The sequence below is a fragment of the Callorhinchus milii genome, unplaced genomic scaffold, assembly GCF_018977255.1.
Source record: "Callorhinchus milii isolate IMCB2004 unplaced genomic scaffold, IMCB_Cmil_1.0 Scaffold51, whole genome shotgun sequence".
Lineage (NCBI taxonomy): Eukaryota > Metazoa > Chordata > Chondrichthyes > Chimaeriformes > Callorhinchidae > Callorhinchus > Callorhinchus milii.
Genome location: NW_024704792.1, coordinates 99,516 through 117,226, shown reverse-complemented (window position 1 = coordinate 117,226; position 17,711 = coordinate 99,516).

Genomic DNA, 17,711 nt, shown 5'->3' with positions numbered 1-17,711 from the left:
TGCTTGTTATTGTTTAAGTTTAATTAGGTACAGCTGCTCCCTGTAGAGTTTCACAACAAGACCGATCAACAACAACAACAACAAGATTCCATTTATAAAGCGCCTTTAACGTCAGGAGGACGTCCCAAGGCGCTGCACAGTTGGGTCAGGACCCGAGCATTGGGGGAAATGGTCAGTGTGAGGGGAGGGAAGGAGCGAGGAGGGGGTAGAGAGTCGAGAGGGGAGCTGAAGGCACGGTCAAAGAGAAAGGTCTTGAGACCGGCCTTGAAGGAGGAAAGGGAGGAAGCGGTGAAGGCACTGGGGATAGAGTTCCAGAGCCTCGGAGATGAGAGGCTGAAGGCCACCGATGGTCGGGTGGTTGGGGCGGGGGATGTGGAGCAGACTGGAGCCGGAGGGACGGAGGGTACGGGCAGGTATGTAGGGGGATAGTAGATCAGAGAAGTAGGAGGGAGCGAGGCCGTGAATTGCCGTGTAGGTAAGGATGAGGATCTTGAATTCGATCCTCTGGGGGATGGGAATCCAGTGGAGGCGAGCGAGGGTGAGGTCGAGGGTGGGAGTGATGTGGTGCGGGACAGTACACGAGCTGCAGTGTTCTGGATGACCTGCAGTGTGAAGGGAGGGCCGGGAAGGCCGACGAAGAGAGAGTTCCCATAGTGCAGTCTTGAGGTGATAAAGGCGGGGACCAGAGTTTCAGCCGCGTGAGGGGTGAGGTAGTGCCGTTGTCTGGCGATGGTCCGGAGGGAGAGAGATGCAAACTAAGATTGTGAAAAGCAGAATTTGTAAGCGTGTGAGAGACACATAGGGAGAGACAGAGATTGTGAGAGACACAGAGGGAGAAACAGTGATTGTCAGTGTGAAATGGAGGGACCGAGGATGAGAGAAACAATGCGTTTGTGAGACAGAAGGAGAGGTATAGATGGAGAAAGACTGAGAGTGTGAGAGACACAGATGGAGAGAGAGATTGGAAGTTTGAGAGGGAGAGACCTAGTAAGAGACACAATGTTTGTGTGAGCAGGAAGGTCGGAGACACAGATGGAGAGAGGATGAGAGTGTGTGAGAGACAGATAGAGAGAGAGGGAGACGGAGAGTATGAGCGGCGCAGTGTTTCAGACTGTGGCAGAGATTGTGTGAAAGACATTGTGTGGGTATGTGTGCGTGTGTGTGTGTGTGAGAGAGAGAGAGAGAGACAGAGCGAGAGAGAGATGATGACAGTCAGGGCTTCTGTGGAGGTGTATCAGGGGCACTGTAAGTCTCTCTTCCAGGCTTCCCAATCAGGATAATCATGTTACTTGCTTTCGGCACAGATCGTTTAACGTCAGGAGAACCTCAAAAGTCATGTCACAGGGTTTAATATCAAGTGAACTCATTCTCTATTTTTTGAGTGAACTTGGCATCATACTTTGGCACAGTAACCTCCCACAAACAGTCATGGAGTGAACGGTCAATGTTATTGGTGGATTGTTGACCGTAGTAAAACCTAAGAGAGGCTCATCTGGAAATTGAATGCGGAACCTCTCACTTTTAATTGAATTGTGAGCCCGAAGCGAGAATCATACCCTCGATAGCCAACCAGCCTCGAGGTCTGAGTTGGAGCAAACATTCTTAACAATTAAAAAAAAATTGGATCCTATGTTCCCACCACTTAAATTTCTATTATGATGGGTTCAAAAGGCACCGCTTCAAAGGCTTAGGGAAGTCGATGACCACAAATTAGGAGATTTCCTCCGAATCACACAAATCTCTGTGAGTTTACACAGAGCCACAACCGGTCCCACACATTTGTCGCAGAAGAGAAGCTTCTTCCTGATCAAACCACATGTCTCCAATCCGGGCAAACTACTGTTCAGAGAAATATAGAGACAAAAATATGCTTAAGAAATTCTGCTGTTTCGTTTTATTTTTTCCTTTTACCGTTAAATATTTGAGTCCTTTTTGCAGGGACATTTATGTGGTTTGTGCTTTATATCGATGAAGTTGCTTAGCTAATACCATGACAGTGGTTCAGCTAAATATCAGCTTTTGCCACTTGACACCATGTCCAATGTTAACCCTTTGGTAGAGGTTGAATTGAACTTCTCTGGGATCTAACACCTGGAACAATATCCTTCTGTTTTGCTAATAGCTTTTCGGGAAATTTAATAGTTTTTTACACAACAACGGCACATACTGAAACATAATTATCATCTTATCTTAAAGCCTGAAATAGACAGAGAGAGAGCGAGAGAGAGTGATTAAGATTGTGAGAGACACAGTTTGTAGGAGAGACTGACAGTGTGAGACAAACGTCGTGGGAGAGTTTGACAGATACAGGGGGAGAGTGGGACAGGGAGTGTGAGACAGAGAGAGACGGAGAGTGAGGGACACAATGTGCGTGTGTGACAGACACTGTGAGAGACACCGGTTGATAGAGACTGGAAGTGTGGGAGGAAAAGTGTGTGAGAGACAGAGAATTTGAGAGAAACAGATGGAGGGATAATGAGAGTGTCAGAGGCACAGATGGAGATCGAGAGACACTGAGAGTTTGAGCGACATTGTGCTTTAGATTGTGAGTGAGAGTGTCAGAGTGCGTGTGAGAGAGACTGAGAGTTTGAGCAATTTTAACATTAGATTTCACATTAATTGTATTAATTTGCACAAACAGCTGAACTTCCGAAGTGAAAGACCCTATAACACTGTAATTTGTATTACACTATATTAAACTCGCAGCTTCAAGTGTTCTCGACGAGACTAAAAGCAGATTGTAGGTTCGAAGTGGGTTTCGCGTCCAGAGAAATACATAGAGAAAAAAACTCCTCTAAAGAAATTCTTTATTTCTGTTAGTATATTTTTTTAATTTTGCAATTGAATACTTCAGCCATGTTCCAGAGAGATGTTTCGCGCTTTATATACGGTAATTCTCTTTTACCAAAAGTGTCGAGGGATCTTTAACATCTGCAATGGAAAACGGTAGAAACTGCACCTCAATTTATCATCTCTTCTGAGAAACTCCGAGAGAAAGATGTAGACGGAGACCGAGAGTGCGGGAGACGCAAATGGAGCGAGAGACTCCAAGTGTGAAGACAGACCCAGTAGGTGAGTTTGTGCAACAGATAGTGCGTGAGAGACACTGAATAAGAGAGACACAGTGAGAGAGAAAGAGAGCGAGAGAGAGGGTGAGAGAGAGAGAGAGAGAGAGAGAGAAACGATGAGAGATGGGTCTTTTGTGGAGTTACAGGAAAGGCAGTGCGTGAGCAGAACATCACTCCAATGAGAAAGTCGCGCCCCAACCCCAACCCCACCGCCTGCAACAAGGAACCAGGAGTATAATATAACTTGTATTTGGCAAACAGACTTTAATGTCAGAAGACGTCGCAAGTTATGTCACAAGATACATTGTGAAGTGAAGTGACTGTGTATTTTGCGTGTTACCTGGACAAATTAACGTCCCATAAACAGGATTTTGAGAGCCTGAAGCGAGAATCATACCCCTCGACCAAATCATCTTCGCTCTCTGATTTAGAACAAACCTTCTGAATCAAATCAAAAATATAACCTTATATTCCCAGGACTTACTCTTCCATAATTAAGGGTTTAAATGGCACAAGCTCCAAGGCCTTGTGGAAATGGACGAACACAATGCGAGTGGTTTTCTCTAAATCTTGAAACTTTCTGTCAGCTGAAACAGAGCCACATCCCGTCCCACACATTGCTCAAAGAACAGAAGCCATCCTGCGCTCATCAACTCACAACTATCCAAACCGGCACACACTGTCTGCAGTGACGGCCAAAGCACCACTTTAAGAGCCACTGAAATCGATCTGATTCCTCGGCAGTTTTCAGTCTCTCTTGTGGAGAGACACCAAAGTTTCCCTCCAGACGAGAGGGGAGAGCGTGTCTCAGACAGAGTCGCGGTGATGTTTAACATATTTATTCTCCAGGACATCATGAGAATTACTTTGCCATCACATTTCGCACAAGTTACAATCAATCGTTTTCACAAACGGAATGCACCAGTTTCTTCTCTTCGATATTAACAGCTGAGTTGGAGCTTGAAATGTAGAGTTGTCTGCTCCCTCATCCCTGGGGAAATCTCAAGTTAGCTCTTCATTATCCAAGCAACACAGAGGCCTGGAGAGATACAGCAGAATAGCAGACATGTTACTTTATTTATCATGATTTTGCAAATATATGTTTAATTGAACAATGATTGCAGGTGAAACATCACAGCTTTTAGCTGGGCTCATAATTTATCACAATAGTCCCAGTAATGAGCAATCGATTTCAAATATCCCTCTTGAGAACGATGTATAGATTAACAATGGAATGTCTGTCATTAGCTCAAAGTTTCTCCGGAGAAAAAAAGAGTAATATCACATTTATTTAATTGAATTGTCAAGTATTTTAAAAGCTACTATTTCTCACAAACACTCACCTCCTCTACTGCGTATCTATGTCTGAGCCTTTGAGTATTTCCATTCGACAATTGTACATAAGCTGAAGCAGCAGAACTTAATGCATGTTGAATCAACGACATGTAAGGTCATAGAATGATACAGAGACAGGTCATTCCAACAACTGGTCCACTCGTGCACACCAATTCCATCCCCGTAATCCCCTCCTTAACCCTTCTATTCCCCACTTTTATACACCTCTGTTGCCCTCTCCCACAACGCTCAATTCACTTCTCCTACACACCCTCTATTTAATGCAGTTTCTGAGAATCAGCTTCACAATAACCGGTTTTTCGTGCGTGTCTGTGTGTGATGCTGAGGCAAATAAATCATTTCAAATATATCACGATTCGTTCTAGTTCTGTGTGTTCTCAGTAAAAATAGAAAGAGAAAGGAAGTCTGAGTAACTGCTAAGAGAAAGAGGGAGAAATCTGTTCTGTGCAGAGAGGGAAAGACAAAGGGTTGAGCAGGTTACTAGAAAGGTTGATTGAGACAATGAAACTTAGAGGCATTTAAATTGTAACTCGATCCTTTGCTATGAAAATGATTGAGTATATTCTGGATCGATTAGGTCACATAGGCCTCAGGGCCTTCTTCAGGGGAAACGTTGTAATTGTATCCTATGATATCAGATACCGAAAATATCAAACTGTAATGAATGTGCAATTTATTAAGCCAAAAAAGCCAAAGGACAGGTATTGCACACACGGACATTAAGAAACCGATATAGTGTTTAATAATTAGATAAACTTAAAGCCAAAGTATTTATAGAATGAACAGAGAACAGTGAGAATGATTGTACCATCAGATTTCACATTAATTAAACTAGTTTGGGCAAAAGTTGTTTACCAGTTTCCTCTCGTGCAGTTTAGAGCTGAATTTCCGACGTGAAAGCCACTAAACATATGTGATTGGTATTATATTGTGTTAAACTTGCAGCTGAAATGGCCGAAAAGCCGCTGAAACCCTGGTCCATGCCTTTGTCACCTCTCGACTGGACAGCTCAAACTTCCTCCTCGCCGGTCTCTCATCCACCACCATCCATAAAATCCAAATAATTTCACACTCTGCCGCCCGCATTCTCACCCGCACGAAATTCCGCTCCCCAATCACCCGAGTACTGGCCAGACTGGACAGACTCCCTGTGCCAGAGACGATCGAGTTCAAGATCCTCACCTTTGTATTCACATCCCTGCATTCCTTTGCACCCCCCTACCTCTCCGACCTCTTCTCTCCTCAAAACAGTACCCGTTGCATTCATTCCCCAGGGTCTTTCCTCCTACTCGTCCCCGGAGTCCTCCACGCCTCCCTAGGCGGCCGTGCCTTCAGCCGCTAGGCCTGAGTCTCTGGAACAGCCTTGATCACTCCGTTCGTTTCGCCCCCTCCCTTCCCATTTTCAGATCTCTGCTGAAGTCCTTTCATTTCGACCGCGCCTTTTGTCAATCCAACCCTACTGCTGGCTCGGTCCCGGCATCCGTTACTTTAAAGCTCTCTGAGACGCCGTACGGCGTGGAGGACGCTATATAAATCCAACTTGCTGTAGTTTTTATATATGTTTGAAGTTGCGGCTGAGGACAATGTATTTTCCGTAATTGTCAGGAGCTATAATCCCCACACTGGTGAATGGAGGCGGCCGCTGTTTGTGGAGAGTAGAGCTGTGCACCAGTCACACTTGGAGGACAGCTTGTGGCTAGACCCTGAACATGGAGATGGCAGGATATATTTGTAAATATTTGGGATGTGGATTTGCTCTATCAGCCTCAAGTGATGCTCACTTTGGATAAGGTTCGGGGCCTGTGATTGTTCGGCCTGACTGCGGACACGGACTTCTCACCTCTTCCCTTCCTCTATCCACCTCTTTTCACCTCTCTTCCAATTCCCTCCCTCTCCCCCAACCCGTACGCCCTTTCTTCCTCTTTCTCCCCATCTTTCCCCGCTCTCCCACCCTCTACACACTCTTCCCCTTCTCTCGAACAATGGGTCATTGGGACAAGTTGGGAGCTTTTTCAAGAATCTCATCGGCACACGCACGATGGAAGAAATGGTCTCAATTTGTTCTGTAACATTCAATTATTCTACGATTCTTGATAGGGATAGTGACATTGTGCCCCGTATCCCCTGATTTCCTCCCCCTAATCCTTCCCCTTAACCTATCTTTCACCTAATTTGTTGATTTATCCCTTTAACTGCTGCTATATTCATATTTCCGTCCCCCTTTCCCATGCTTTCCAAACAATACGTCTCTTTGCATCGTTACAAGGCGCTACCATGTGCTAAGGGAAAGATATGAATGCAGGGAGTTGTTGTCACAGTCTTTTAGATTGGGTAATCAGGAGTGAACTTTCCACGCTGCATTGCATTCCAACCAGATTCAGATACCCATGTGCCAATGGCATAGGTAGAAACACAGAAATATCCAGCATAGGTGATGGTGATGGTGTTTCTGTGGTGCTCCATAAAAGTGCAATCATTTCAGTCGTGTTTACCTGTCCACAGGAGGAAGCCTATCTCCGTGCTATAAAGATATCAGGCTGACAAAAGAAACCTCTGTCGCTAGAATAATCATGATTCAGTCACTGACCATTGTGGTATCTGTGTCTTTCACAGGTTCCTCGACTACTCAGGGAACAGCGAACCTTGTCCGCCTCATCCTGGTGATCGTATTGTCTCCGGTAATTATTGTCCTGCTCGTGGTTCAATTCCGACCAAAACAAGAAGATAACAGTCAAGAAAGGGTTATTGAAGAAACGACCTGACTTCTCCACTGATCTCCTTAAAGCTCTCATAATCCAACTGGTGTACAGACTATCCTCCGCTCAGACCAAATAATCTTTCTCTTACCCTTGATATAATTTCCTGCCTTTGCGCTTGGCTCAAACACCTTTATGCACTCACTTCCCAGTACTCTGTCTTCTTTACCCTCCTGTAGCAGGTGAAATGGGCCCCTTGAGGGATGAGCGGCAAAATGCAACTGCCAATAATAGGAACAATAGCAATTCACACATTAGTTATTGCAGATGTCACATCAGGAAAACTTGTGAAAGCAGCTTTCAAATGTACTGTTGAAAGACGAGGTTATTTTGGGGTAAAAGCGACAGGTAATTTGTGCACTGCAACGTCCTAGAATCATCGAACAAATTAGTGAAACCATAGCATGACTTGATCTATTTTATAGCGGACAAAGATATTTACGGAATTGTTTTGCAGTGGGTGAAGCTGGAACAGCTCCTTAAATTTGATCACACATTAGCACATCAACAGATGTCAGAGGGAGATGGACTTTGACTTTGGGAGTAAGGGATTGAGGTGTTCGGGGGAAATGAATGGAGACGTACAATACCAAACAATATACAGTTATATAGCACATTTCAAAGCAGGAACATGCCTTAAAATGATGTATAAAGCTGAATACACTTGTAGACAATGCCCTGACTTTTAGCCGTCGCTCTCGTGTGTACATCTAACTTCCTAAAGCTTGCTTCAAACTATCCATTCAACTCTGAAAGTTTAAATTGTATCATAATAAACAGTTCATAGTTCTTACCTTTGTTATAGATCCTTTCGTACGAGGAGAATGTCTCAAAGCGCGTCACAGAGTACACTTTTTAGTGTAGTGACTCTGTGTTTGTGTGTGATTGCAGCAGGAAATTTGCGCATAACACTGACGCCATGTTGAAATTTCCTGTTATGTGAATGGAATGGGTGCTCTCTACAAGTAAAGTTTCCTATTCAGCTGTGTTTGGCATTACATGATACATCGTAGGAATGTATATTCACTTTTAATATGTTTGATCAAATGAAATATACAGTGGCAATCATTTTAATATCTCAACGCTTTATAATCTGTTAAACGGATTATGAAGGTCCTTCAGTGTGTATTTTACATACAATAGAGATAATCTGACATTTATATTGTTATAGCTTCGTTTAAATGAATGTCCGCTGCTAAATCTGTAAACGATTTGAGGTGAAACAGACAGTTGCTTCTGCAGCTGATGGCCTTCATGAGTCTGTGCTTTCCAGGGAGATTTTATTAAGAATTTTGTGACTTTTCTTGGATTAATATTTGTTGCTCTTCCCTTGCTTGGTTGGATATGTTTGTGAGAAGAAGGAACGTAACAGCAGTTATTTTGCACGAGTAGTGAAAAAAAAACAAGGAAACGGTTTGAATGGTGAAAGAAATGACTCAGTGGCTGCGCTGTTATTGCAGTATCTCCCCTCCTTGCTGATGTGTTGCAACAGGGGAGGACTGTGTTGTTAGATGGTATCCGTTCAGTAAAAATCAAAGGGAATGCGTCTCATTGCGTTGTTGTAAAGTGGTTGATTGGATCGGAGAAACGCTGTATTTGTGTTCGTCCATGACTTGACACATGTTCAATACACTTGATTGAGAAGAAGAGGATCTTAGAGACTGATCGGCAACGTTACCTTTCTTTACATGCAGATCGCTATATAAAAGTTTACTTAATACAGAACCGACTGATCCTGAGTTTGATTATCTCGGTGTTCGATATCTGAAAGTTAATAGTTCAGGTTTATTTAAGGGTCAGGGAATTTATTTACATTCAATATCAGATTGTTACAATTGCTGTCAGCACCAGAGAGTCTTTCTTCTCTAATCCTGTCACTGAGCCAGGATGCATCGTCTGTCATCAGCAGTGCTTTCGAATACCATGTACCCACGAAGCTCAGCAACCAGATAACAACAAGAGATTGCTTATATACAGCACTGTTCCTGTTGGGAGGACGTCCCAACAACAACAAGATTCCATTTATTGAGTGCCTTTCACGTCGGGAGGACGTCCCAAGGCGCTGTACAGTTAGGTCAGGACCCGAGCATTGGGGGGAGAATGGTCACGGTGAGGGGAGGGAAGGGAGGGAGCGAGGAGGGGGTAGATATTCGAGAGCGGAGCTGAAGGTACGGTCAAAGAGAAAGGTCTTGAGACCGGCCTTGAAGGAGGAAAGGGAGGAGGCGGCGAAGGCACTGGGGGATGGAGTTCCAGAGCCTCGGGGCTGAGAGACTGAAGGCCACCGATGGTAGAGCGGTTGGGGCGGGGGATGTGGAGCAGACCGGAGCCGGAGGAACGGCGGGTACGGGCAGGTAAGTAGGGGGATAGTAGGTCGGAGAGGTAGGAGGGAGCGAGGCCGTGAATGGCCTTGTAGGTGAGGGTGAGGATCTTGAATTCGAAGTCGCTGAACAGTCGAGGATTCGTATCTGACTGGAGGTTGCAGTCCTTTCTTTCCTTATTGGGGGAAAGAAAGTTTGCAAGTCAAAGAGGAAGGTTTTGAAACGGACCGATTTTTCGCTTTGAAAGAAAGAAAGATGTGCTCTCACTTTGGTAACCCGAGGTATTGTAGGCTGGAGACTGGCTTCCTGATCTGATTGTAATGTTGCCAACAGCCCACAAGACAGCAATGCTGAGGAACTCCAAAGTTAACTCTTTATTACTCAAAGCAACACAAATTTCTGGACAGATAAAGCACAACAGTGGAACAAGTTGCTATATTTACCACAATTTTGCAAGTATGTATTTCATACAACAATGATTTTCGGATTGATAATTAATCAGTAAAGTCTCTGGGATTAGAAATATAGTTCGCATATTCCAATTGAGTACACGTCTATGGATAAACAATGGAATATCTATTATCAGCTTTGGAAAAAAAATACTTACGGATTGTCGCAAGAATAATACGGGAAGGGAATCAAGTGTATTGTGTCAGTCTGGCTCAGGAGCTCAGTAGCACTCTCGTTCTTGATTCAGAGTGTTCTAGGTTGATGTTTCACATTGGGAATAGTTTAGTGCCATGGCATATTTAACTTCCACCTGATAAAGCAGCCAGATCTCAGTTGAACATTTCTTCCAAAGGACGGCACCTCAGACAATGTAACACAGCACCATCACTGCACTAGAAATGTAGTTAAGACAATGTGATTCCATGTTCCAATATGGGGCTTGAACCAACAAACTGGTGACCCAGAGGCGAGATTGTTACGACTGAGTCAGGCTGCGACACACTGTCCTTTGGAAATTTCTGGTATCCCTCACGTGCATGATTCTCCTAGGCTTCATGATTTCCCTTAAACACATCCCATCAGTTAATGACATTCTACAATCCAAACCTATTTACACATGACAGATATACCAGGCTTTATTCCGCACGTTTACTCAAACAAAATGATGCAGAGAGACAATGCATATAGAGAGACAAAGCCTTTTATAAAGCTAATAGGAAAGCTATACATTGGCTAGGCCTGTTATGTAGTGACGGAGCAAGTTATACAGATACTAGGCCCGCTAAGCAGGGACAAGTCTTGTTATGCTGATACCAGACCTGTTGTATAGGGAACAGCCTGTTAAAGAGTGACCAGGCCTGTTATACAGCGAACAGGCCTGTTTTACAGCAAGCAGGCTGGTGCCCCTGATACCAGGGCTAGTAACAGAGACCTGGCCTGTTATACAGGGATCAGAGAAGTTATACCGAGACTAGAACAAAAGACAATATACTGTAGATGCTGGAATCTGAAACAAAACTAGAGAGAGCTGGCCTGTTATACCGGGAGAGCTGTTTTTAGAGATCAAACCTGTTATACAGATACCAGACTTGTTATAAAGAGACGAGGCCTGTTATACTTAGAGCTCTCTCTGACTTTGTGTACAGAGACCAGAACTGTTTTAGGCACAGGCAAAACCAATTATACAACAGTAATCTCTGTAAGGTAAATATTCATGCAAACAAACTGCCAGATATTGCACCACTTAATGGCTGACAATCATTCGGTCAGAACAGCAGGTGGAGTTCAACGGTAGAGTGGATAGACGCAGTTGTGTGTAATGAACTTGTGAAGGTGAACCTCATGTCTGTAAATTTACGCCCCAATCATCCCGTATACGCCGATATAACCCTGGCAAGTCTCTTAGGAATCTTAGAGGTTAATGCAAGATAAGCTGTAATGTTTCTATATTATGGAGAATATAGGCCTAGTCTACTCATCCTCTCCTCGTAGGTCAACTCCCTTATGCCAGTAACCAAGCTCGTGAACCTATGTTGCATCGCCTCGAAAATGAGTATATCTTTTCTTATATAAGAAGACCAAAACTACACACAATATTCCACGCAAAGTCTCAGTTGGGAGTTGGAACCATATTATTTACTTTCTTCCTGCCAGTTATCTGACCATGTTATATGATGCAGTCCGAACATCAACACGATTATGTCTGACTTATTTGAACCACAACATATTTAATATTATTCTCTGTATGCTACGGCGTTTTTGTCTATTATTTTGATTATTAAATCAATGAAAACCATAAAGTTGGTCAATCTTTCTCTGCAGAAAATAGGCCCTATTTAATGTGTACATTCTCGAAATACTTATCGCAATCGATGTGGTATTACAAGATTCAATTTGTCCTCAAATGCGTTTTCATTAATGTATTTGCAACAGCATTGTCTGCAGTTGTGGATTGGAATATTTTGAGGAAATAAACAGAATAAGGAGACTACTTAGAGTGACAAATGCTGCTTTCACCTAATTAGCTTACATTTTGCAGAATTCATGAGAAGAAAACATAACTCTCTTCATATGATCGAAAAATTATAAAACAGGCCAGGTGCTCACCAAATTGTGCTCGATAAGAATCGACCACATTCTGACCATTTACAGAAATGCTCTTGTATGTACAGGGTTTCATACTGTTTGTCTTTTTTTCCCAACGAACAGCCTTTTTTTCATTAATTAAGATGATCACAATATGAACAGAGAGCCATCTCTCAGAGCGCTGCATATAATTTACTGCAAAGTGTGCATTCTGTGACCCACCATGGGAACATAGATTGTGCAGAAATATGCCACACAGAGCAGTAGAGGGAGTGACTAATTTGGTGGGGTATTTGAAACTGTAATTACAAAATCCTTTAAATTAGGGACCGTATCATCGAATAATGATACACGTTTTGCCTACAAATATAAAGTTAATTCACTTTACAGTATATTCTGGGAAACGCTTTGAGCCGCCAAAAAGAAAGTCACCTGAAAAGCGCTTTGTCAGATGTAAAGATTATTATTATTATTAATATCCAGCAGCGCAGGCACAGGGAGTGCCTCAGTCAAAGATGTGCTCAGAACTGAGAACCACTAGCCGAGCAGCGCTTCCTCATCACTGCAGCTGGGTGTCAGTCGTGCCAATATCAGTTTCCAGTCCTGTATGTACATTATTGTAAGCCATTCAGACCTTGTGGCATTGACCCAATTCTAGCATTGCGTTTCGGCTTCAACCCATAATATTCTGAATCAGAGGCGAGCGAGAGCGTTACCTACTGAGCCAGACTGAACGAGTCAACAAATTTGTTCTTCGCTGGAAGGATGAATTGAACTTATGGACAAATTAAGGCAAATTATATTTGTCGATAAGCGTAATTCATTTTAAAATATTCACTTGCGGAGTGGGGAGGCAAATGGTTTCTACAATGTGCTACCAGGGAGTGGGTGAAGAAAGCCTGAAAGCCCAATGGTGGGATGGGCAGGAAAGGGGTCATTAAACAAATGGAGGAATCATATCAGTTCATATGGTGAAAGGCATTTGCACAGGACGGTTGGGGCAAAAACCTCGGAAAGGGCTTATAGTTCAGGAATAGGCTATGATCAGCCGGTACCTGGTGGCTATGATCACCTGGGGATATGATGGTGGCTTTGATCGCACGGTGGCTATGAACAACCCATTTAAGTCATTGACAATTGTGCTTGAATGAAAGACTTTCTTCAATAACGTTACCACTTGCTATGGTAATCAGTTTCAATGCATTCCCCAGCCGTTTAGCAGACATCCTTTTATATTTCTCTTCCAGATGTTTCAAAATATTCTCTGATCAGGAAATAATAAGGTTGCTAAAGCCACGTTTTCAGGTTGGGCATGCAATGTCATAACTCATGCTCCTTTTGCTTTGGAATCGAGTATTAGGCTTGCATTGCAGTAATATACTGGACTGGTTACCAAAACTTTCCTGTACCTTTCTGACAAAAGTACAATTATTTAGTTTTGTTAGTGCGCATAAATCAATAACCTCAGCGGTGTTCCTTAATATTTCTAATTTATTAATCTGCATTGCTTCACCTGGACGAAATGAAAATTGTTTCAGATTGCACATCAGTTCACCTAAATTGCAATAACAGTGTTTGCTTGCAGCTTCATCCCTTGCAGTTTTACAACTCATCGCTACCCCCTACCTACCTGCCCGTTCCCTCTGTTCCTCTGGCTCCGGTCTGCTCCACATCCCCTGCCCCAATCGCCCTACCATCGGTGGTCGGGCCTTCAGCCTCTCAGCCCCGAGGCTCTGGAACTCTAACCCCCAGTGACTTCGCCGCTTCCTCCCTTTCCTCCTTCAAGGCCGGTCTCAAGAACTTTCTCTTTGACCTTCAGCCTTCAGCTCCGCTCTCGACTCTCTCCCCCCTCCTCGCCCCCTCCCTTTCCTACCGTCACCCTGACCATCTCCCCCAATGCTCGGGTCCTGACGCAACTGTACAGCGCCTTGGGACGTCCTCCCGACGTGAAAGGCGCTCAATAAATGGAATCTTGTTGTTGTTGTTGTTGATCCTGTGGAGTCCTGTAGCTCAGTGGTTAGAGCACTCGCTTTGCAAGCGAGAGACCTGAGTTCAATCCCAGGCAGAGGGCGAAACCTTGGGCAAGTTTCCTTACTCCACACAGAGCCTAATAATAATCCCTCCATAAAACCAAAAACAATAATAAATTGGTCATTTTCAATCTACGACTGTTTGTGGGACATTGCTGTGCGCAATTGGCTGCCGCGTTCGCCCACAAATATACAGTCAATTCACTTTACAGTGTGTTCTGTGAAGCGCTTTCGGACGTCCTCCCGACGTGAAAAGCGCTATATCAAATGCAAGGATTATTATTATTATTCACATTGCAATAGAGAAATATCTGCTCCCCCAGTGGCTGGAGACTGGTTTCCTTCTCTGAATGTAATGCTCTCAAAAGCCGACAAGACAGCAGTGCTGGGGAACTCTCCAGTTAACTCTTGATTACTCAATACGAAACCAAAATTTTGGACAGGTAAAGCACAATAGCAGAAATACGTTGCTTTATTTGTCACAATTTTCCAAGTAGTTGCAGTTCAGTATAATCAGCAGTATTTTACTTTATATTCTGTGAAGCACATTGTGTTCTCCCGAAGATGTGACAGTGCACTGTATCAAATCGAAGGATTATTATTATAATAGCTGGACAATGCCTGTCATACAAAGACCACGCTTTTTATTCTGAGTCCATTGATCTTCATTTGAAGTATGAATGCAACTTATTGTCTCTACGGGGAAAGTGAAGGCGAAAGATAATTTGGCGAATCGTATAAATCCATTTACAATGCTCAGGTTAATTTATATAACGATACGTTAATTAGCATCACTGCTTAGTAATTGTTGTTCGCGTAGTTCGTGGTAAATGTCAATAAAGAGTGAAAATTACAAAAAAAGGCGTTTTTAATTCTAATAAGTATCTACGGCTTTATAGATATAAGTAATGTGTTAATTACGCGGGGAATTACATTTCCAAATCCAGATCCGTTAGCAAAGCACCAGAAACTCCATGTTAATGTTAATATAATCTGTTGCTTTGCCTTTCACTGTACACACACACACGCACACTTACACGTTTTATGGCAGGAAAGAAGCAGAAGCTCAAATGTTATCTGACAGCAGTTTCAAATGTAAGTCTTTAAAATCCAAAGAGGCATCACAGAGCCTTAGCAATTTACAGTTCAGAAGAAAGTGATTCATAATGTGTATGATCAAAGGATTGATACAATTATTGATATGAGGTAGTTCTGTTGGACAGACATGTCGGTATGAACACAACTCAGATGTCAGCACATTGGCTTCTGAGGATTAAATCCCACAGTGACGTGTTCCTACAGCGTTTGAGAGACCTGTAATCACAGCACAGAAACGCTCAGGAATGATCTCTTTGTTGTTACATATTTTATTATTTGCTGCTACATGTACTGGCGCCATTGTTCACATTTCTAGTATTAATAATGGTGGAGACCTGTAGCTCAGTGGATAGAGCACTCGCTTTGCAAGTGAGAGACCTGAGTTCAATTCCAGGTAGAGGGCGAAACCTGGGGAAGTTTCCTTACTCCACACAAAGCCTAATAATAATCCCTCCAAAACCAAAAACAATAATAAAACTGGTCATTTTTCAATCGAAGACTGTTTGTGGGACATTGCTGTGCGCAATTGGCTGCCGTTTTCACCGGTAAATATACAGTCAATTCACTTTATAGTGTGTTCTGTGAAGCGCTTTGGGACGTCCTCCCGACGTGAAAAAGCGCTATATCAAATGCAAGGATTATTATTATTATTATTATTTACATAACTTGATCTAATGCGTTAAATTGGCCTTCATTTAGTTCAACATCACATCCAGTTCCTGCTGCAAAGCACCACGAAATCTGTGGTGCAGCTCGTGTCGACTAAAATTATTTGTATCTCTCTGTATGATCTGCCGCTGCAGATTCCATTACCAGTCCTTCTCGTCAACACCACACTACCACCACCCGCCCCCCACTCCCACTCAACATTTCCTACTCTCTCTCTATCACACCCCACATCTCTGTGGGACGTGGAGAGGACCCGCACATTGCGGAAGTCGCCAAATTCGCTTACAAAAATAACAATTTGGTCACATAATTTTGGCCCACAACTGTTTGTGAGATACCACTGTACACAACCGCTGCCGCGATTGAAACACAAAACACGCAATGAGCGTCTGAAAGCGTTTCTATAAAGCACTTTGAGACTTCTTAATGACGTGATCAGGCGCTATAATCAAAGCAAAGATTATGATTATTACTAGTAGTAGTCATATAAATAATGCATTTATATACACGTATATATCTTACCATTTGACTAAGACATATCAAATGTTGTATTTGCATCACGAATATTTGGTCACCCAACATTGTGTCCGACTCGCTCAGGAGGTATCGCCCTCCGAGAGGAAGGTTTTGCCGACATTCACGGCTTTGAACTCATTTTGTCCAGAGTGACACACCAGCGCAGGGCTGGGAGTATCCTGCATTGACGGAGATGCTGTACTTCCTCTGGTAAATTAAACCAAGATCTTGTTTTCCTGTTCAGGTGGACATCAAATATCCCATGGCACGATGCCAAAAGGGGAGGGAGTTTTTTCTACTCCTGTATCCTGGCCGACAATCCCTCAAATTAAGTTGGTCAATTACTTCATTGCTGTTTATAAAACATTGCTGCACCGAATTGGCAAACGACTTTGTCCAGTGTAAATCATTAACAATATAATATTATATGTATATTTGCAATTTGTAAATTATCTTCAAATCCTTTTCATCTACCTTCTTATTTCATTTCTATGCATTCGTTTAGTCATTTTTCCTGTGTATATTACAATTTGCTCATCAACATAATTATTACTCCATGATGTTAAGCATGATATTTTAGTACACATCCTGTTAGAATCAGATCTGCCAGCAGTATATAAAATGGAAACGTATTGTAATGGGGGATTTGGGAAAGAGATTGTAAGCATAAAAATTGCAGATTGCACACACAAGCACACTTTCTGTAAGCTATGAACGCTGAAAGATCTTGGAAATATTCTGGAATGTTGTTAAATGGTTGACAAGTTTATAAATGTCGAGGAATTTGATATTAATCGTGGGAGAGCATATCTCTGAACTGTATTGATAATAACATTTATATTTCCTGTTAAGCCTGCACTTCATTACATTGAGTACAGAGTGCTTTGCAGGAAATAATATAAACTGGAATGGTTGCGCGGGTCGTGGACAAACATGGCAGCCAATTCATCCATATCAATGTCCCCCAAAACCGCAATGGAGGGAATTGCCATTTGGCAATCCAAACAAAGTCAATTCAGTTGATTCAGTTTCAATGCGTATTGATATGATTTATTTACCAAGCAGCTTATGCATTAGAATTCAATAATCATTTCAACTATCATTAATTTCAAACACAGCCTCTTTGATACTAATTGGCATAGTGAAACTGATTTAGTTATCTGCTCGAACAGCTATCGAATAACTACCAATGCTATTCCTTAATGCTCCAATGATAAAAGTAGGACTCAACAAGAAGCCATACTGTTGATTCAATTAGGATATTTTATTTATTATAAAATTCCTTAAATTCCTTAAATTTCTTTAAATCAGAGCTTTTAATGTTTGCAGAACTTGATGTTGAACCGGGAAGAGACTTGAGGTCAT